Genomic DNA, 20,645 nt, shown 5'->3' with positions numbered 1-20,645 from the left:
GCTGGTTATTGCAGGACACTCTGCTGCAGGAGGTTAGGTTTTAGCTTTCTTTTCTTGAAGTGAGTTGCTCCTGCCTACCTACTATCTTCTAGAATTTCCTGACATCTCTTTTCTCCCATTCTATCTCCTGTTCTCTTTGTACTTTTTATAACTTTTTATTCCTTTACTATTATTTGGGGGGGTTTTGAGAGGAAATAGAGAACAAACATATCTTTTTAAACAGTAGTCTACACTTCCAATGTTGCCTTTTCTTGGATTTTTACTATTAGTCAATAAGTAATGGTTAGTATCAGCTCAATGCAAATGACTACAAATATCTGTGAGTAACTATTTTTCCAGGTGCGTCTGTCAGAACCTCTTTTATATTGAAAACCTCAGCTTGTGTTATGAGTAATAAGAGGAATATGGTATTTCATACTTAAGTATCACTTATTTTTGAAGACGTTTACGCATAAAGCCAGGTGAGGAGGGGAAGCACACAGGGAGAAGGACCAGTGTGGAATCAAATTCTGAGCAGGCCGAGGAGGCCTTCCACATGGTATGTGGTGGCAAGCCTGGGCAGGGGGAACAGAAGATCCATGTGGAGGGTGGCATGCCATGAGAGGATGGGGGCAGATCCCAAGCAAGGTGAAGAGGGCATCCATTCTGTGGGGTGTCCTGTGGTGAGGTGTCAGAGCCCAGGTTTGTTGAAGAGAGTGTCTGACCATGGGGATAGCCTGGCACAGGGGGCCTCGCACAAGCAGCTGAGGAGGACATCTTCATAGGTAAGGGGGCAGTGGCGGTGGTGTGAGTTTGATTATAAACCAAGGGATGGATCAAATAAGTAAGCATATTAAGGATAATGCAAGTCAGGTTTCTCACCCTAGGAGAATGAAGTCATATATATGGAAAAGGAAAAAACTAGAATAAACCCCCAGGTGTTGGATTGGAATTAGATATTATCAGTGTGAACTCATGGATTACGCTGTATCCACATTTATATGGCACCAATATTGATATATAAATACAGATATAAATGTTTGTACGTGTGTGTGTGTGTGTGTGTGTGTGTGTACATGTTCCCTAGCTCAGTCCATCAAGAGAGTCTGAGAGCTGTGAACTCAAACTGCAACCAGCGGACCCACCCAGATTGTGGCTTCTAAATACCATTCACCACTTAAAGGAACCAAGCTCCTCGGTAGGGTGCCAGATTTATCATTTAAAAATATAGCAGATATTTAGCAAATAAGAAATTATTGCATGGGACATACCTAAGCCAAATATTTATTCATTATTTATCTGAAATTCAAATTTAACTGATTAACCTTTATTTTGTTTGGTAACCCCTATTCCTTGGAGAAAGGGCCATGCCCAACACTGGGACAGAAAAAGTACAACATGAGTCTGAAACATTTTGTTGGGCTAGAAAAAAAAATACTAAAAGAATGATGGGACAAAATGACATAGAAGCCAATTTGGAGGGGTTCCCACTGGCCGAATATAGGACAACTTAAGCATCAAAATAAATAATAATAATAACAGATTATAACTCATTAATCAAGAGAGAGAACCATGAGCCTATACTGATATCAATAAAAGAGTAAAATGAAAGTTTGATGAGGAATAAGATATTTATTTAGAGCTAAAGTATCTCCACAAAAGTATCCTCACAAAATTAATAGTTATTAATTCCAAACGGAAAAAATAATAACTTTATTTTGGAGTTACCTAATTGTGGAGAAGCCTGACAGACATTATTTTAATCAAATGATTAAACCAATTGAGCAGCACCCAGTGAAATGCAATAAGAACAGGACTATTTTGGTGATATTCTTGCTAAACAGAAACACATCCAAGTAGAGGGATGGTCTACAAAAGAACTAACTGTAAACTTCAAAAGTATCAAAGTTGTGCAAGCCAAAGGAAGACTGAGGAAACATTTCAGACTTAAGGAGATTAAAGAGATGTGACAATTGAACGCAACACACATTCTGAAGTGTATCCTTTATTTTGCTATCGAGGTTATTACTAGGACAACTTATGAAATTTAATGGGGGGAGGGGTCCCAGGATTAGGTGGTAGGAATCATCAGGGTTAACGTCCTGATTTTGATGGCTGCACTGCGATTTTGTAGGAGAATATCCTGTATATACCCGCTTAAGTATTTGGGGGTGATGGGACATCAAGTTGGCAATTTATTCCCAAACGGCTCAAGACAAAAAAGTTCTCTAAACTGTACTTACCACTTTCCTGTAAGTTTCAGATTGTTTGAAAATAAATAAAAATGGTTATTTTTGGTTTTAATAAGGAAATGAAAATTTAATCGTTCTTAGACATAGGTCTAAAAAAAGAGCTTTAAAATGCCACTGATATGATGTCTTTTGCAATGATGATGTAAGAGACTAAAAGCCAACCATCTGGAGATCACAAATTCATTTATTTTAAAATGCTCTTGAAATTAAATTGCTAGGATTTTTAAGCTGTTACAAGAAGCAAAAAAGAAGATTCTACATATTATTGATATTTGTATGCAAAATATTAAGGAAAATTGCTATTTCAAATAAAAACACATTGTAGCTATTTCTGGGGTTTAGAGAATGGCATTTCATCTCTGAAGTACATGGTCCTTTTAAGAAAAACATCTCTAAGGGTGTTATGGACTCAACATGTTGATATCTTATTACTGCCCCCATCCCCCCCCCCCCATTCCCACGCAGCCATGTGATGGTACTAAGAGGTGAGGCCTTTGGGAGGTAATTAGGAGTAGATGAAGTCATGAGGGTGTAGGCCTCATGAATGGGATTCATACCCTTATATAAGAGTTAGGAGAGTGGTTGATGTTCTCTGTTCTCCATGTGAGGCTACAAAAAGTCGACAGTCTGTGACCTGTAAGAGGGTGCTCACCCAACCATGCTGGCACCCTGGTCTCAGACTTCCAGCCTCCAGAACTGTAAATTCCTGTGGTTTATGAGCCACCCAATCGATGGTTTCTTGTTATAGCAGACAGGACAGACTAAGACAAAGCGTGTCTGACACTGCTAATTTCCTACTCCTTATCTGTTCTTCCCACTTTCCTTATTAATGGAATTCCAACCTCACTTTGGGCCACAATGCCCAGCAAAAAGACTTCTCAGCCTTCTTTAGATCTAGGCATGGGCCCAAGATACCCTTCTATCAGTCAGACCTAAACGGGAATGTGCTGGAAACATTGGGGAAAGAATCAGTGTTTCCTCAAACAGGCACCACCCTTTCCTCTTCCTTCCAGTCTGCAATTTAAATGTGACTCCTGAGGAATGGCTGCCCGCCCATTTGTGACTCATTAGACCACAGGCTTGATGATAAAAGTCAGTGTGGCAAGGATGGCCATGAAAGAAAAGCAGCCTGGGTACCTGATGGTATTATGAGCTGCTATGCCAATCTTGGATTCCCGACCAGAGGATTTCTCACGAAGGGAAACAATGAATCCTCTCAATGTTTATGCCACTTGGGTTTTCTGTTATTTGCATCCGTGTACATTATTAATAATGGGTTTGAAGGGCTTTTTCGTGAGAGGTGGAGACCCAAGAGAGCTGAATGATTTGCTCAATGAAATAAAAGGAATCTTGGATTTAAGGAGATTGTTCTGAAGGGATGTGAGGAGAATGTGGGGGTTAGAGTAGCAAATATAGGGTGATGGGAAGAGACCTAAGGAAAGACATACTCAGTGAAAGAAATCCTTCAGGTTGCAGTTGGCCAACAGTTTTAGGAAAAGTTATATCTGACATTGATTTTGAAGTTGTTTCATGTAGTATAAGTTGGTTCTTATACTATGATAACCACTTGTTACCTCTCAACCTAAAAGTCCACTACATAGAACAGTCTCATGTTGAGGAATTTAAATAGTAGTGTCCAGCGCGGGGCACAGCCTTGAAATAACTTGAACAAGCCAGCTACAGTGGAGAGAGCTGGCTCTGAACTTTTCATAGCATATAAGATGGTAGGCCATGACATTTTATTTGGTTATTAAAAGAAATGTCAACCCTGGAATAAAAGGCTGAAAAAACTGAGGATTTCTTCATCTTTTAAATGGCAGCCCATTTGTTGAAAAGGCAGCCTTAAACAAATACCTGAAGGGTAGTGGTGTTCTGATATGTGGTACTTCTTTCACGGAAGAATCAATCCCTAGAGTTTTTGTTTTCTTTTCTCTAAAAGTTCTTTTATAGTTTGGATTGGAACTCAGAACTCATGTTTCTATAAAAACAGTTGAACAAAGTGGGGGGGGGTTGCATTCTTATGTCAGGTCGCAAAAGCTTATATAACCCAACCTCGCTGGACCAGAATATTAACACAATGACTTGCTATTCTTTATGTTTCTAAATGCAAACTTGGTATTAAACTCAGAAACTTAATACAACTTTACATTCTGCTCAGTTCACTGTCTGATTGAGGTCAGATAGAACTCCTCTACGCGGTAACTAAACAATCTGAACTCCTGTGATACATGTGATCCAGTATCTTAACATCCTTTGCTTTTAAGCGTTGTAGACAAGGGAGAAATCACAAGCTGATTGTCTCACAGGAGACTTTAGAATCAAGCCTGGGAATGACCCACTTTACTTTTGCCCACATCTCCTGGCCAGACCAATTACATGGCCCCAGCCTAATAGCAAGGGAAACTGGGAAACAGAGTCTTCCTATGTGGTAGGGCGAGGAATAAGGAATGTGGGCATCTTGCACCGATGTTGCAGAGTTTTGTGAAGATTGAACAACTGCACATTCTGAGCTCTTGACAAATGTTATGCCCCTTTCTTCCTTTGGAATCAGCTGGGTAATACTCGTGGTGGTGGGTTCTGATGCTAAGGACTCCTAGTGAAAGGGTTTTGGTAAAGGAAATCAGGTGCAGATTCTGGGAGAGCTAAGAAGAGGTTATGGTAGCCTGAAAGGTGGGTAGAGAATAAGAGACGATAAGAACTGTGCAGTTAGATGCTCTGGAAGGGGTTTCTAGAAAGTTAAGACAGATTCAAGGAGAGGGAAAAGGGGTAATAAGGGTTCTGGACGGGAGAAAAATCAGAGCTTTCCAGGAAAAGCATGGTGGGGCAAAGGTGGAAGGAAGCAGTGTCTAAGAAAATGTTATAGGTTATTTTCAGAAAATAGGGGAATGCTCAGTATCTCAGTGAGTTCCCCATTTATTAAAGCTGCACTAAGTGATGTCAAAGGTGAGTGAAAAGCTACTGAATAAAGGGAGACCATCCTCTACTAAAAATATATAATGCTCTTAAACTTAAAATATAACATTGTTAAAGAGAGAAATGACATAATGTAAAACAATTATTTCCAAGTATTATTGGAGAGTCCAGTTTTTAGTTTCTCTAAAAATATTTACATTTAAATATGACTGAAGAATGCAATGTGTGAAACTTGATTGGATCCAGGTTGGGGGAGGGCAGAAGCTATGAAAAATATTATACTTGAAATTTGCTAAGAGAGATCTGAAATGTTTAAGTGTCGTCACACACACACAAAGGTAACTATATGAGGTGATGGATGTGTTAACTAACCTTATTGTGGTAATCATTGCACTATAAGTATGTCCATCAAATCATCACATTGTACACCTTAACCTTATACAGTGTTATTTGTCAAGTATAGTCCAAAAAACTGGAAAAACTATTTGGGACAATTAGGGAAATCTAAATATGAATCATATATTTAGATATAGATTTTTGTTAATTTTCTTAGGTCAGATTAAAGATTGAGGTTAGGTATATCCTTTTGCTTAGGTGATCCCTGCTGAAGTACTTGGAGAGAAGCCACATGATGCCTGCAACTTAGTTTCAAATGGTTCAGGAAAAAGTGCTTAAAGCAAATATAGCAAAATGTTAACAATGACTGAATCTAGGTAAATAAACATGCATTATAGTACTTTTCAGTGTTTATTTTAAAAAAATAGTCATAATGAAATGCTGAAAAATGACAGTAAGATTGAAGGTTCTAGCATATGATCATTTATTTGCTTACCAAGAGAATAAAAGTAGTCACCCATTTACTTATAGACCATCAGATGGTAATATAGATCGAATAGTTTTAGATGGTAGTGACTGGAGTCGAGTATCAAACCCAGCACATACTAGGGAGTAGACTGTGGGCTCTATGAAGCTAGGGATTAGGTCTGTTTCACCATTATATGTTCAGCACTTGGTTAAGTGCTAGGAAGTAGTAGGTGATAAATTTTTGTTCACTGAATTGTGAAGTAAATGTGAAAAGTCTATGCTTATGACAGATGTTCTAACACTTTCATACTTTCTATATATCCCTGCATTTTGGAAGTTATGGTAAAAATAGACAATATTTATGTATCTGGTACCTTTGGCAACTCCCTACTGTTAATTTGGTAACTCAGCTTTGAATTTCAAGCCAGAAAATTTTAAAGCCTTTGCTCTCCAGGGTTAAGTTACAACCAATCCTACCTTGGTAGGATTTTATTAGATAAAAATACTTTGTGACTATTAATGACAAAACAAAAGGAAGGATTTTTCTGAAACTCCGAGGTTAAACTATCAAAGATTACAAGTGATTTATTTTCTATTAAAACTAGTAGTCATCTATAATTCATTTTTACAGTCAATCTTTTTGCAAGTCCAGTTGATGGTAAAGGCAAATACAGGGGTGATCTCATCAAGCAGTTGATAGGTTTTCTAGGCTGATTTTTTCTCGGATTTACAGATGTCATTATATTCTGAGAGTCAACATTTTTAACAGCATTATGAAATTATTAGGGAGCTGAGCACTAAATACAAGAGTCTTTCCTGAATTATTTGACACCACTAACCATTGCTTTCCTTTGCGTAATAATTTTCTCAGATATTAAGGAAGCATGATGGTTCTCTGAAGAGGCGATGCGGGCTTAGTGAAGGAAAGAGTGGAGAAACCTTATTTTTTTAAACCAAGTATCCAGGGGCCCCATTGGTTAAACGTCTCCCTTTGGCTCAGGTCATGATCTCTGGGTTCTGGGATCGAGCCCTGCATTGGGTTCCCTGCTCAGCAGGGCATCTGCTTCTCTCTCCCTCTGCCCCTCCCCACTGCTCATTCTGTCTCTCAAATAAATAAAATCTTTAAAAAAAGGGTATTAAAACAAGTATCCATGTAATCCCTTTTTAGAAATTATAATAATCTTTAAAAATTGTATTTATTTATTTTTATTTCTATCACACTTAATCTGCTCCTAAAGCTGTTAGGCTTAAAATGATAGAATAAGAGGTTTGCCATGTGGTAGTGAACAATATTCTATAGACTACTGGAATTAATTTATTTACTGCTCCAGAAGACTGAGTCAGTGTGATATAATGGCAAGCACACTTATTGGAAGACTTGGGGTGGAGTCCAGGCATCCTCTTTACTTGCTTTTTTTGACCCTACGTAAAATAATTTCTCTGGGTCTCATCTTAAGATGAGAAATCAGAAAATATCACTGATTCTACACAAAGAACTGACAGATATGGAAATGATAAAGACGACCAAAGAGAATATGTTGGGGAAATTTGCCAGGTAGCAACATGTATGGTGTGTATTTGATATTACTGAGTGAAATTAAAAAACAAAGAAACCCCAACAAACCATTATTTTAGCAGGGACTTCAGAAATAAAGAGAAAGTCACTGTGACTTTTATAAAATGAATGAAACTGGGAAATGAAAAAAAACAAACCCTGTGCTGGGGAAATACTTTGTTACATAGTTGCCTATAATATACAAAGTAACAAAGAACAGAAATGAGTTACATAGATTCAAGAGAATAAAAATCTCTTTTACATACCTGAGGGAAACAAAATCAGCACAAAAACCAAAACCGCCATGAGAAACTCCAGCATTGAAAGTTGAAAGCATGGGATTATTTTGGAAGGTAAAAAATAAAATAAAATATAGTCTTGTCCTTTTTTTTCTTAAGGTTTTATTTATTTGTTTGAGAGAGAGAGAGAGTGAGCACAAGCAGGGGGAGCAGCAGAGGGAGATGGAGAAGGGAGCCTGATGTGGGGCTCGATCCCAGGACCCCAGGATCATGACCTGAGCAGAAGGCAGATGCTTAACCAACTGAGCCACCCAGGCGCCCTGAGTCTTGTCCTATATTTAAGAAGTTTAAAATCAAATTCATAGAAGATAATTAAGTAAGCTATATTTTGGAAAGAACTTTTCCCAAATATAATTCATTTGGTAGCATTACCTTACCTAAAATAAATATTTTAAATGTGGACTATAAAAGGATAATGGGAAATCAGGCATGAAAAAGGTAATAACCACTTCACAAGAGGAAATCCGAATGGCTAGTTGATATGTGAAAAGGAATTCAATAACAACATTGCTCAAATCTCAGCAATCAGAGAAATGCAAGTTAAAACCATAATGACATACAACTATACATCCACTAGACTGGCAAAAGGATTGACAATACTGAGAGGGGATGAGGGTGTGGAGCAATGGGGCTCACATACATGGCTGGTGTAAGTATAACCCTCTAGAAACAGCGCCCAGGTATATACCATACAGAAACTGATATAAATGTGATGGAATATACATACGAAGAATATTCACAGCAGTATTTTTAACAGTCCCAAACTGGAAACAATCCAGATGTCCGTCAAAAATAGAACGGTTAAATAAATTATAGCATATTGCTACAATGGAACACTGCAATTAAAATAAACAAATGACAACTATATGAACAACCTGAACAACATACGGATTAAAAACGACGTTGTACGAAAGCAGCAAGCAAACAGATTACACATTATGTTATTCCATTTAATAAAGTTCAACAGAAAGAACAAAACTAAACAACACATTATTTAGGGATGCATGCTTATGAGAAAACAATAGAGAAAAGCAAGGAAATGATTATCACCAAAGTTAGAATAATGGCTAACTCTAAAAGAGAGGGAAAGAGTTGTGCTCAGGAAGGTCACCAGGGGGGCTTCTAGGATGCTGGCAATGTTCTATTTCTTGACCTGGTTGGCCACAGGCAGGTTTCTTTTATAACTACTTATTACACCGAATAACTGCTGTATGCATTTTAATGTATATCTCACAATAAAAATGCTAAAAGTAATTGAAGACTTTTTAGATGGCATTTCTAGAAATTTTACCAGATAATTTAGCTTATGAAATCTTTGACAGTAAAAACCACTGATGTGGGATGATAAAACACTGATTAAATAGTTTCTCATAATAGCTCGCTTTCAAGTGCATGAGAAAAGAACCCTCTACAAATATCCCTTTGTTATATTCTAACATAGCATGCAGATCTTTATCACAAACAAACTGATGAAGCAGGGAAAGAACTGTTACCTGAAATTTCAGATTTTTTGCAATTTTGAACAAACTAGCTGTTTTCTCCTCTGGATTAATAAGAACTAAAGAGACACGCAGACCAAGTTAGAAATGTATGAACTTCCTCCTCTCTAGTTGCCAGTTCCAGCTGTTTCCTCCAGTTTTCGTACGGGGTGGTGATGTGGGTGGATTTTGCCCAGTAAGTTTAGTGCCGCTATTACTTCGTAAGTAGGTGGATGAGGGCTCTCCTGAGTGCTTTCCTCTCAGTACTAAGGTTCTAAGGTGGAGCCACTGACAATGAAAATGGATCAGGCTACTGAAAAACCCCATGTGGTACAGTACACACTTTTCTGGAGGTGTCCTCTGCTGGGTTGCAGAGCTCTGATGTTTGCATTCTTTTTATCCAAAGCACACAGAACTTAAAATCTGAGGTGCTCAGCTTCACAAAATCTCCTAAATCTGGGCATTTTATTCATTCAATTTCCACCAGGAAATTAGGGAGGGGGCAAAACCAAATAGAGATTTTGCTAGCACTTGGGGGCCAGATTCCCTGTGAGTCTTATTTGGAAGTTACATGGTAGGGCATTGATCATGACAAGGCAGTCAAATCCACAGTAGCTTAAGCAGGATAGCTAACCTGGCTCTTGGAACATCGATTCAAGGACACTTCAGCAAGTGCTGCTTTGTGAGTCTCTTCTTGCTTCTGCAACATCCACTTACCACTCCCATCAATTTTTCTGCAGCATTTTAATAAAAATGAGCCCTTGGATTCACCCAGTTAGAAGTTTCCTTAGTCTACTGTTTGCATACGGTGGTGGTAGAAACCCTGAGCTTCCAAAGTCTGCCTATAAAAACTCGCTCCTTATTCCCTGAAGTGGAAAGACTTATAATATCCGTTAATGCTGCTTGGAGAGCAGGTAGGGTGTGCCAGGGTCCAGCGACAAGAACTCTGGAATCTGCTTCCTTTCATCATTGCTGCTGCTTTCATCTCAGTCTCACGCTATTCACCCGGACAGGTTCAAGACAGATTCTGAGGATTCTGATCCTTTCATCTTAAAATTTCTTTTCCTAGAGAACTACACTTTCAACCTCATGAGTTTTTATTTGAATTTACTTTCCAGGATAACATCTGTAGGAAAAGCTGCATAACAGTAATAATATTTATTTTAGAAATGAAATAGTTTTTGAGTCAGGCCTGAAACACAGGCCAACATTTCTTGATGATGGTTATGGACACTTACTACCAACCAAGATCAGCTCTCCAAAGCTTCATACAAGCAAGAATGGTTCCTAAAACTGAGATACTACTAACATCTCCTCCTGAAAAAGTAAAAAAATCTTTCCACAATCTCTGGGAGGATGGCTTCCTTCCCTTGTCGCGGCAATTCGCCCCCACTTTACACTAAAGACCCAGGTTGTGACTCCGTACTCAAACCGCACCCCTATTTCCTTTCGTGAGAGTGGGGGAGAATAAGGGATGTATCACCACTCTCATCTTTACAACACTACGTAGCTTACAAAACGCTTGCACTTCCATCAACTCCTCTGAACTCCGCGAGTGCGTCGGAGGGAGGCATTCATTCATTCATCAAACATTTGCTCGGCCCGACCACACGTTATCGGGTGCTAGGCTCGCCCTACACCACGGGAAGGGTGGGGCGCTCGCTCCTTGGAGCAGGTGCAGCAGATCAGGCTGTAGGACAAGTTCTCGCTCAGTCTGGCTTTTCGAAGGCCCATTCGGGGCTAAATGCCTCACCTTCGGGTGGTGCGCGCCCGACCATGGCCGCGCGGCCTGGGCTTTCCTCCTTGCTCCCAAAGGAGCAGTCACCACCTGCCCTGGAGGAAACCGCTACGGAGCGAGCTCTCCCCGCCACCGTCGGGTCAGGGGTAAGATCAGGCGGCAGCTTAGGCTCCACTCGGCTCCTCCCCTTCCTCTCTTCAATTCTGACGCGGCCGTAGAGGCGGCGGCAACGGCGGCTAGTCCCGCGGCCCGAGGCGCACCCACCCGCTCGCGGAGCCCCGACTTCCTCTTCCCCTCTAGCGTCATCAGAGCGCGCCAGAGTCACCCAGGGCGGGGTGGTTAGAAAGGGAAAAAAGGGCAGCGGAGGAAACGTCCCGGCGGAAAGAAAAGGGAGGGGGTGAGGGGAGCGGTTGCTAGGTGACTTGCGTCATCCGGCGGCGCCGCTTTCCTCCCGCCCCTCTCTGGAGTGAGGCGAGAGCCCCGCACAGAGCGAGCGAGACAGCGAGCTGAGCTCCGGGCGCTACCGCCACCGCAGCGGAGAGCGTGAGAGCGAGGGAGCATCCGAGAGACCCAGCCCCCGTGCACTGGCCACCGCCGAGACCTTCGTCCTGACCTGGACCAGCGGGAGCCGCGGCCACCCCTCTTCTCCCCCCCTCACCTTCCCGGCCGGCAGTGGCGGCTGCACACGCCGGAGCCCGAGCCGGAGCCGGCGGCTGGGGGGCAGGGAGGCGGCTACCTCGGGCCGGGACTAGTCAGCTTCTCCGCGGTGAGAAGACGCTGAGGAGGGGCCGGAGCTTCTGTCTCGTCCCGGAGCGCGGGGCGAGGGACCCCCAACGTGTAGGGAGGGGGTCCCAGCCGCAGCGACACATGCGGGAGCCGGGAGCGGGGGCGGCGCCGAGCGGAGCCGGCCGGGTCCCCCACCACGCCGCTGCCTCGGCCACCCGCCCGGGGCCGTAGCATCTTGCCCCAGAGTGTATGAGCCGGGGACCCAAGCTCAGCAACCACCCCCCGGCCGGGGGGGCGGGGACCCCGATGTGAAGCGGCGGCCCCGGCGGCGGGGAGAGCAGGACCGGCGCCGCCGTCCTTTCCTTACCTTCCCCCCCTCCTCAGCCCCTTCGCGGGGGAGGGGGTCTTCTCCCTTGGCCAGTCGCCGGCCCCCCGGCTCCTCGGCAGAACTCCGGGAGGAGTTCTTAGAGCCCCCTCCCCCGCCCCAGCCCCGAGGGCGGGGGGGACCCGGGGGGCCGGCTGCAGCCTCAGCCCAGAGGAAAACTTTGTAAGAGCAAAATCTGGAGCCTCCCAGACGTGACTGTCCCGGGAGAAGTGGCCCAGGGCGGGCAGAAGACACAGCCTGAAGAGACCCAGGAAGAGGAAAAGAGGAGGTAAGCGGGGCCGCTGCCGCCTCCTCTGCTCCGGCAGCGCGGAAGAGACCCGGGTGACCGCCTGGCTTAGAGACACAAGCACCGCTTCTTCCTCAGTAACGCGCCGGAGCCTTCCGCAGCTGCCGCCTCAGAGCGGAGGAGGAAGGGAACCAACCCACTTTCTCAGCGCCACGGCTCTTCCCTAAAGTGTGAGTGGCCGGGGGAAAGGGAATCGAGGGGTAGAAAGTGGGAGGATACCGGTTCGTCCTCGTGGAGTTCTGCTGATGTTTTGCAGGAGTGTTGGGAGTGTATAGATGAGAGGGTGCATTTTTATTTTTACAGCGGGGAAAAGGTATTGGGTAGTCCTGTGTTTTATAATATTTTAGCTCCTTGTACGTGTAATATGCAAACTTACAGGTTTCTCTTAGAGGAGTTCTGTCTTTATCCAGAGTGGACACTTGCGCCTTTCTGGCCAGTAATTGGCAAAAGGAAATTGAGGAAGCCAAAGCATATGTGCACACAAAGGACATCTCTGTAATACACCTTTTCCTGGTACACCGGGTGTGAAACAGTGCTGTGGTTTTTGTTTCGGGGCAATTCTTATTAGGGTTCTCAAGAGGGAACCTTTTACCCTGTGAACCCCTGAAAGTAAAATTCCTTTCTTATTTTGCAGTTTTCCTTGAGAGATTTTCATTTCAGTACCTGTTGGTACAGGAGTTTTTTACCTTCTTATTTCCTGGGTCCAGTTCCTATGTGCCAGGAGCTATAACAGATTTCAGTTACTCAGGAAATTCTGAGTTCTTACGAATCACGACTTACTTGGGGGAGAGCATCTAGTACTTTAACCAGTTTATAAAAGTTGTTACATTTTTTTCCCTATCCAAATGCTTTTTTTTTTTTTTAATTTTTGAGTAGCATATGTCCTAATTGCTAGCACTTTTTTTATTTGGCAGAATGACTTGAGACTGCTTGTTTGAGTTATCTTTACTTCACTATCAAACGAGGAGAAACTTTTTTGATATTTAATTCTTTGAAGAATGATTTTTAAGGTGAAGTTTATAAAATCTTTGATATGCATTTTAGTTATCCTCTCAAGAGTGCCAAGTTGAGATGCAAGAAAGTAATTACCATTTCATATATTTATATAGACCTTAAGGGTTAAGCATAGAGTGGAATTTTATTTAACAGAACATAGGCAGTACTATACTGAGAATTGTGGCTCCTCCAGGCAACACTGTGGACTCACTCCCTCTGAAGCCACTGCTGAGAGAAGCTTTGTAGTAATGAATGTAAGCCAGGGGTTGTCTGTGCTAACTTCTCCATTCAGGATCGTGATTAAATTTATTTAAAACTTTCTCAAATAGTGTTTTCATCTGTACTTTTTCTCCTTTGAGGTAGTAAGTTCTACAAGTTTATTAGCCCCTGAATTATTTAACATTTTATTTATTTGTCCAAAATCTGTCTCTTTAAAGTTCCAGGACACATCCAGAGTTTTTGTTTTTTGAGAAATGCTAGGACAAGCTGGAGTTCATCTTTTCCTGGTTTTATAGATTTTGATTATTCCTTTTTACCGTCGTCTTTCCTGACTCTCTGTGTCGGTCTTAGAATGATTACTTTGATCCCTTGATCATTTTACCTCCTCTGGAACTTCTCCAGCTGTTTTGTTTCTTTTTATATATTTGTGCTTGTTAATGCTTTTGTAAGGAACCTTAAGTTCTAATTTAAATGGGTAATGACATGAAAATACTGATTAGTAGATGTGATGTTAGATGTCAAATCAAAAGCAAATGTCTCTGGATCTCTTATCTTTTGAGACCTTGAGGAAGTCATGTATCCCATGTTTTATAAAGATGGGAGGAAGAAATCTAGTCTTGGCATAGGCTGTTTTTCAGGGAGGAAGGGAAGACAAACCAGCAAACTATAATTTGAGTGTAGATTTGTACTCTATCAAAGTTGATTACTAACTTTAAGACTTATTTTTATTGCTTTGACTATAAATTGGTTAAAAAGCATGGTAATGTTTTATTGCATGTTTGGGTAGCAAAGAAAGAGCAAAGTATTTGCTGCCCTGCCTTTGAGATGCTTTTACTTACGGCATAGGCAGTGAAACATAAATTGCACAAAATTGTAGGAAAGAGGTATGTATGACACTATATGTCATACTACTATGTTTGGTACCTTATAGATATAAATGTATTTGTATATTTTTTATTAGAGAAGTGTTGGTGTTGGACTGTACAAAACTAATTGGAGTGTCTGAACCAAATCTGGGAAGTAAGGTCTCTTTTGGGAAGAAAGGTATAGGTGGAGGTAAAATGTTTAAGACTTTTGGAATTGGAGGGTGTGAGGGACAAATGTAATTAGGAAGTTAGCTTCATGGGAATATGGATGAAAGTTGTTGAGTAGGCTTGGAGTCAGTTTGGGTTTGTGCAGTTACATGTGTACAGCCCAAAGAAGCAATTGAGAACAATGTTACCGAGAGGGTAGTTTTAGATGATTGAGGAGAAATTGTATTCTAGGTCAGGAGGCATACCTGGAGTAGGATTTTGTTTTTCTAGGGAGCCAACATTTTTACACCATGGTCTTCGAAGAGCTGTTCAACTGGAGGAGTGAAAAAGATGCTCCCCATATTTTAGATTGGTGCTAGTGGTTTCTTATAGAAAGTAATTCAGAAATGAGGCAGTGGACTTTGTTTTTGACATTAAATTTTAGGGTAAAAAGTTGGTGCTGATGCAATCTGAAGACAGAAAAATAGTTAAACTAATGCGTGATATGTTGGAAATGTAGAGTTAGGAGTCATTTTCACAGTATTAAGGTTTCTCGAGAGAGCTGACAAGAGAGTAAAGAGCTGAAAAATGTGTCTTTTTACTTTGGGGGAAGGGACTCTTTTAAAGTTAGCAAAGATATGGTAAGAACAAAAAATGGATGAGACTCTCCCTAACAAAATGTTTTAAAAGTGGATTAAGATTTGAAGTTCACAAGGGAGGAACAGTCTTTAAACAGGGCTACCAGTTCGGTCTTAGGACATGTGAGTCTATATTTTTGAAGGAGCTAACAAGTTTTTTGTAGAGTATATAGGTCTCTTGAGATTAAGGTCAGAAGAATATATAGGATTTCACTGTTAAGGAACTTATACATAAAAGGACAGATTTGTTTTCATAAAAATTCATGTTTTTAAAGTTTGCCCAGCATTATTATCCTAAGTTTGGTCTTTAACGTGACGAAGTAGAGCTAAAAATAGCTGGCAGAGAAGGCTGCTTCCCCTGCTTGCAGTTGATGTGTGTCTTTGTGTCCCATACAATGGAGGGGATATCCCTGTGTTGGCACAGCAGTGCTGAAAATGGTTTTTTTTAAACCTTTTTATTAAAAAACAAACAAACAAAAAACAACGGCATTTAAAAAAATTCAGCTGTCTTTGAAGCATGAGACACTGGAAGACCTTTTTTGTGGTGAAGCCTGCAGCTAATGGGGCTTGCTTTTAGTGTTGACTCTAACAAAGATTAAGGATTGTAAGATAAGGAATATATACATATCCACACTTTTTGTGTTCCTTAGCTCATTCAGTTCACCACCTTCCTAGTAGCTTCTTTGGTCTCTTCTTAAGAATTTAATTCAAATGACAGAACTCTGCGGAAGAGATGTTTAGATAGGGAGCTAGATCTCAGGTGATTCTAGGATGAGAGTACGGGACTGGAATATATGCCATATGGGTGCCTTCTCCACCCTCTACTTTCCACAACATATTTTATGCAGGTGAAACCATGTTTAGATGAACTTAAAGGGCAGCCCTTTTGGGTTGACATGATTTACTAGTAAAGGTAGTGGGAAAGGTGTGACTCTGGTAGGAGGGAGTGGTAACCTCATGTGCTTTGCCTTGGCAACTTTGGGATTGATATGGGATGATTAAAGGGCCTTGGGTGTGCATTTGTGTTTTAGCACCAGATGACCCAAAAGCCTACACCTAGGCTGACAGCAGCTCATGTACTTCAGAGATGGTTCTTGGAGATGTCATGTGTTGCCTCTGACATCTCATTGTGTGGAGGAGGTTTTTTTTTTTTTTTTTTTGGTAAAGGGCCAGTTAGTAAATATTTTAGATTTTGTGGACTACATCTGATGCAACAATTGAATTCTGCTCTTTGTGGTTTGAAAGTAGCCATAGACAGTGTGTAAGCAAATGAATGTGACTGTGTTCCAGTAAAACCTTATACATTTGACCCTCAAACAACGCAGGGGTTAGGGGTACCAACCCCCTGTGCAGTTGAAAATCGGTGTATGACTTTTGAGTCACCCAAAACTGAACTATTGATAGCCTACTATTGACTGGAAGCTTTACCGATAACATAGTCTAATACATATTTTGTAGGTTATATGTATTATATACCACATTCTTAATAATAAAGTAAGCTAGAGAAAAGAAGATCTTATTAAGAAAATACATTGACAATACTGTATTGTTATTTATTGAAAAAAATTCATGTGTAAGTACAGTTCAAACCCTTGTTATTCAAGGGTCAACTATACATAAACTATGTAGTTTATGGAACCCTCATATAGAAAACTGCCAAGTCGACCCACATACAGTATGAGCTTCATTCCATTACAAAACTTGGACTGGCTGTTTTAGGTTTCTCTGTTCCTTGGGTCCTGTCTTAAAGTGATTCTATATAAAGTCTACAGTTCAAAATACTTTTGTCTCTGGAGTGATGAATACTATGGGAACTTGAGGAACAAGGGGCAGTGCTGTCTATAGCAGCTAAAAAGTAGGGACTACTTGCATTTTTTATTCAGAGATAAATAATTTGCATAAAGTAACATACTGGCTACGCATCATAGCCGAAAGTATCTTTGAAGAATCTTAGGGGTGTAATTTTGAATGGTTCTGAAAACAAATTGTAAATAATTGTAAAGCATTTACTTTACATGTAAAATTATAAGTGTTTATAGTTGGTTTGAGTCAGGTGAAAATATTAAGCCAAATTGTAAGAACAATTTAAAAAACAGAGGTTTGGGGGCGCCTGGGTGGCTCAGTCGTTAAGCGTCTGCCTTCGGCTCAGGTTATGGTCCCAGGGTCCTGGGATCGAGCCCCACATCGGGCTCCCTGCTCAGCGGGAAGCCGCTTCTCCCTCTCCCACTCCCCCTGATTGTGTTCCCTCTCTCGCTGTGTCTCTATCAAATAAATAAATAAAATCTTTTAATAAAAAAAAAAAAAATAAAAAAAATAAAAAACAGAGGTTTGGTACCTCTGTTTTTTAAAGTCTTGTACTGTTACAATGACCAATTCAGTGTGTAGAATTATTGGGTGCAAAATTTTTGTTTTGTTAAGTATTCTAAACAAATCCTCTAGATAACTTAAATGTGTACTTTAAAAAATCTTTGCTGTATTCTTAAGGGTAAATGTAGCATGGATTAATTTATTTCTTAGGTGAATCAATCTTAAATGTATTGTTTAGAACAATGCACTGTGCAATTTTACGTTACAGCTACTATCAAAACGTTTGTTTCATAGGTCAGCAGATACCTGCATTGGATGGTGGTGTATTTTTCTTTTTTTTCTTTTTTTTTAAAGATTTTATTTATTTATTTGAGAGAGAGAGCACCCCGTGCATGAGGCGGGTGTGGGGAGCAGTGGGACAAGCAGACTCCCCACTGAGCAGAGAGCCCAACATGGGGAGCAGTCCCAGGACCCCGAGGTCATGACCTAAGCTGAAATCAGACGCTTAACCAACTGAGGCACCCAGGCGCCTGATGAAGGTGTATTTTTACCCTGGCTTCATAAATTTTTTTTATTTCATGATTCCCCTCAGGGGAGGTGGAGACCCTTGCAATAATGATAACTTTTTTTTTTAAAAGATTTTATTTATTTATTTGAGAGAGAGAGAGAGAATGAGAGAGAGAACACGAGAGGGGGGAGGGTCAGAGGGAGAAGCAGACTCCCCCTGAGCAGGGAGCCCGATGTGGGGCTTGATCCTGGGACTCCAGGATCATGACCTGAGCCGAAGGCAGTCGCCTAACCAACTGAGCCACCCAGGCGCCCCAATGATAACTTTCTAGTTAGTTTCAAACCTGTTTTTATTTTTCATAGTATTTCTACACATATAATTCATACTTCATTTCCTTTCTCTTTAAAAAATCTATACAGTATGACAATTTTAGTGTACTTTTTAGAAGGTCATTATAAAGTTGCTTTCCTGTTCATTAGGGGAAGATTCTTGTTCTTCTAAAAATTTTTAAGTTTTTGTCTTTTCAAAGTAATTTTATCATTGTCTTAAGCTTAAGGATAGATGGTGATTTAAAAGACACAAGGTGTTCATCTCATATCTGACAACATTCCAAGTAGAAATATTCTATATTGGTGACACTTTCATTGGACCAGGGAAAAGAGTGGTGTATTAGTACCCCCCCCCTTTTTTTAAAAAGCTTAGCTGAATTGTCATTACAAACAGTAAAGTTGCTTTTAAATAATAAACTATTTTTTAGAATTTTTTAATTGAAGAATAATTGACATACAATATTGTATTAGTTTCAGGTGTACCACATAGTAATTAGATATTTATATTCATAACAAAATGGTCACCACAGTAAGTGTAGTTACCATCTTGTCACCATGTGCAAAGTTGTTAGAATATTATCGACTATATTCCCTGTGCTGTACATTATATGCCCCATATTGTATTTATTTTGTGATTTGAAGATTGTACCTTCTTATTCCCATCACCATCTATTTTATCCATCTCCTCAACCTCCTGCCCCCTACCCCCTTTCTGGCAACCATCAGTTTATTCTTTGTATCTATGAGTCTGTTTCTCTTTTGTTTTGTTTGTTCATTTGTTTTGTTTCTTAAGTTTCCACATATAAGTGAAATCATATGGTATTTGTCTTTCTCTGTCTGACTTATTTTACTTAGCATAATACCCTCTAGTCCATCCATGTTGCAAATGGCCAAGATTTCATTTGTTTTTATGGCTAACTAATATTTCATTGTGTATATATATACCACATCTTTTTTATTCATCTGTTGATGGACATTTAGGTTGTTTCCCTATCTTGGCTATTGTAAGTAACACTATGATGAACATAGGGGTGGTGAAAGTGTTTTTGAATTAGTATTTTCATTTTCTTCAGATATATACCTAGAAGTAGAATTGCTGGCTGATATGATAGTTCTGTTTTTAATTTTTTGAGGAACCTCAACCTCCACAATGTTTTCCACACTGGGTGCACCAGTTTACATTCCCATTAACAGTGTACGGGAGTTCCCTTCCCTTCAGTCCTTGCCAGCACTTGTTATTTCTTTTTTTTTTTTTTTATAATAGCTGTACAGTTATTTCTTTTACACAGAAGTGGTTTTTACATAGCTGTCTCTAAGATAAATAAATTATAGGATCTTTTTCTAAGAGCAAGTTTTTTTTTTTTTTTTTTTTTAAAGATTTATTTATTTGAGAGAGAGAGGGAGAGAGTGCACGCCCACGTGCAGGGGAAGGGGCAGAGGGAGAGAAGCAGACTCCCTGCTGAGCACAGAACCTGATGCTGGGCTCCATCTCATGACCCTGAGATCGTGACCTGAGCCAAAATCAAGAGTTGGACACTTAACTGACTGAGCCACCCAGGTGCCCCTCTAAGAGCAGGTTTTGATCAGGGAATAGGTGGGCCGACTGCAGAGACTGAATTCCTGAAAGGATGCCCTTGAGGAAGAAGTGAGTTAAGGAAGAAGTTAGGAGTGACAAACCAAATTTATTTTACCGTACAATTTGTCTGAAAGCTGCCTTCGTCCAGTTTGGTAGCATATTTTGAGTAAATAATGAACTTTTGGTGTTAAGCCTTTCTACTTGGAGACTTTTTCCACTAAGTGTAAAACCAGTCTGTCTTATGTCTTAATGTACTTTTAGATTTTTGCTACTTTCTCTTTAGACCTCATTGTCACTTTCTCATGATACCTTTCATAGTATGTTTAGAGTTTATTTTCTAAATGTATATGACATTTCCTAGACACTATGGGATATATATTTTCTAATAATTGTACTACTACACACAAGTATATTTAAAATTTCCTCCTATTCCACCTTCAGAATTGTGAAATATTTGAGGGAATGTCTGTACTTGATCTGGATTTTGAATGACTAATATGTAACAATTTCTCTAAAATAATCCTTTAAAATTTTTGAGTAACACTTGATTTCTCTAAAGCAGTTAGCTAGTACAAGATTTGAGAGCCTCTGTATGTTGTATTATCCTGCAGTGCAGGTAGTTGAAAAATAACAAAAATGCACAA

The 20,645-nt window shown here is 40.4% G+C and overlaps 1 protein-coding gene across 2 annotated transcripts in view; it reads left to right on the top strand.

The window, feature by feature from the left end:
* Window positions 1-11,449: 11,449 nt before the first annotated feature.
* FBXW7 (F-box and WD repeat domain containing 7) overlaps window positions 11,450-20,645 on the top strand; it is a 217,896-nt gene continuing 208,700 nt past the window's right edge. For both annotated transcript variants that reach the window (XM_032412997.1, XM_032412996.1), the window contains exon 1: window positions 11,450-12,585. The gene's annotated coding sequence lies outside the window, so the exon portion shown is untranslated. The remainder of the gene's footprint in view (window positions 12,586-20,645) is intronic.

The sequence above is a fragment of the Phoca vitulina genome, unplaced genomic scaffold (genome assembly GCF_004348235.1).
Source record: "Phoca vitulina isolate PV1807 unplaced genomic scaffold, GSC_HSeal_1.0 scaffold14, whole genome shotgun sequence".
NCBI classification, from domain to species: Eukaryota; Metazoa; Chordata; class Mammalia; order Carnivora; family Phocidae; genus Phoca; species Phoca vitulina.
Note: the sequence above shows the minus strand (reverse complement) of the source record. Positions and strands in the feature narration are given on the sequence as shown.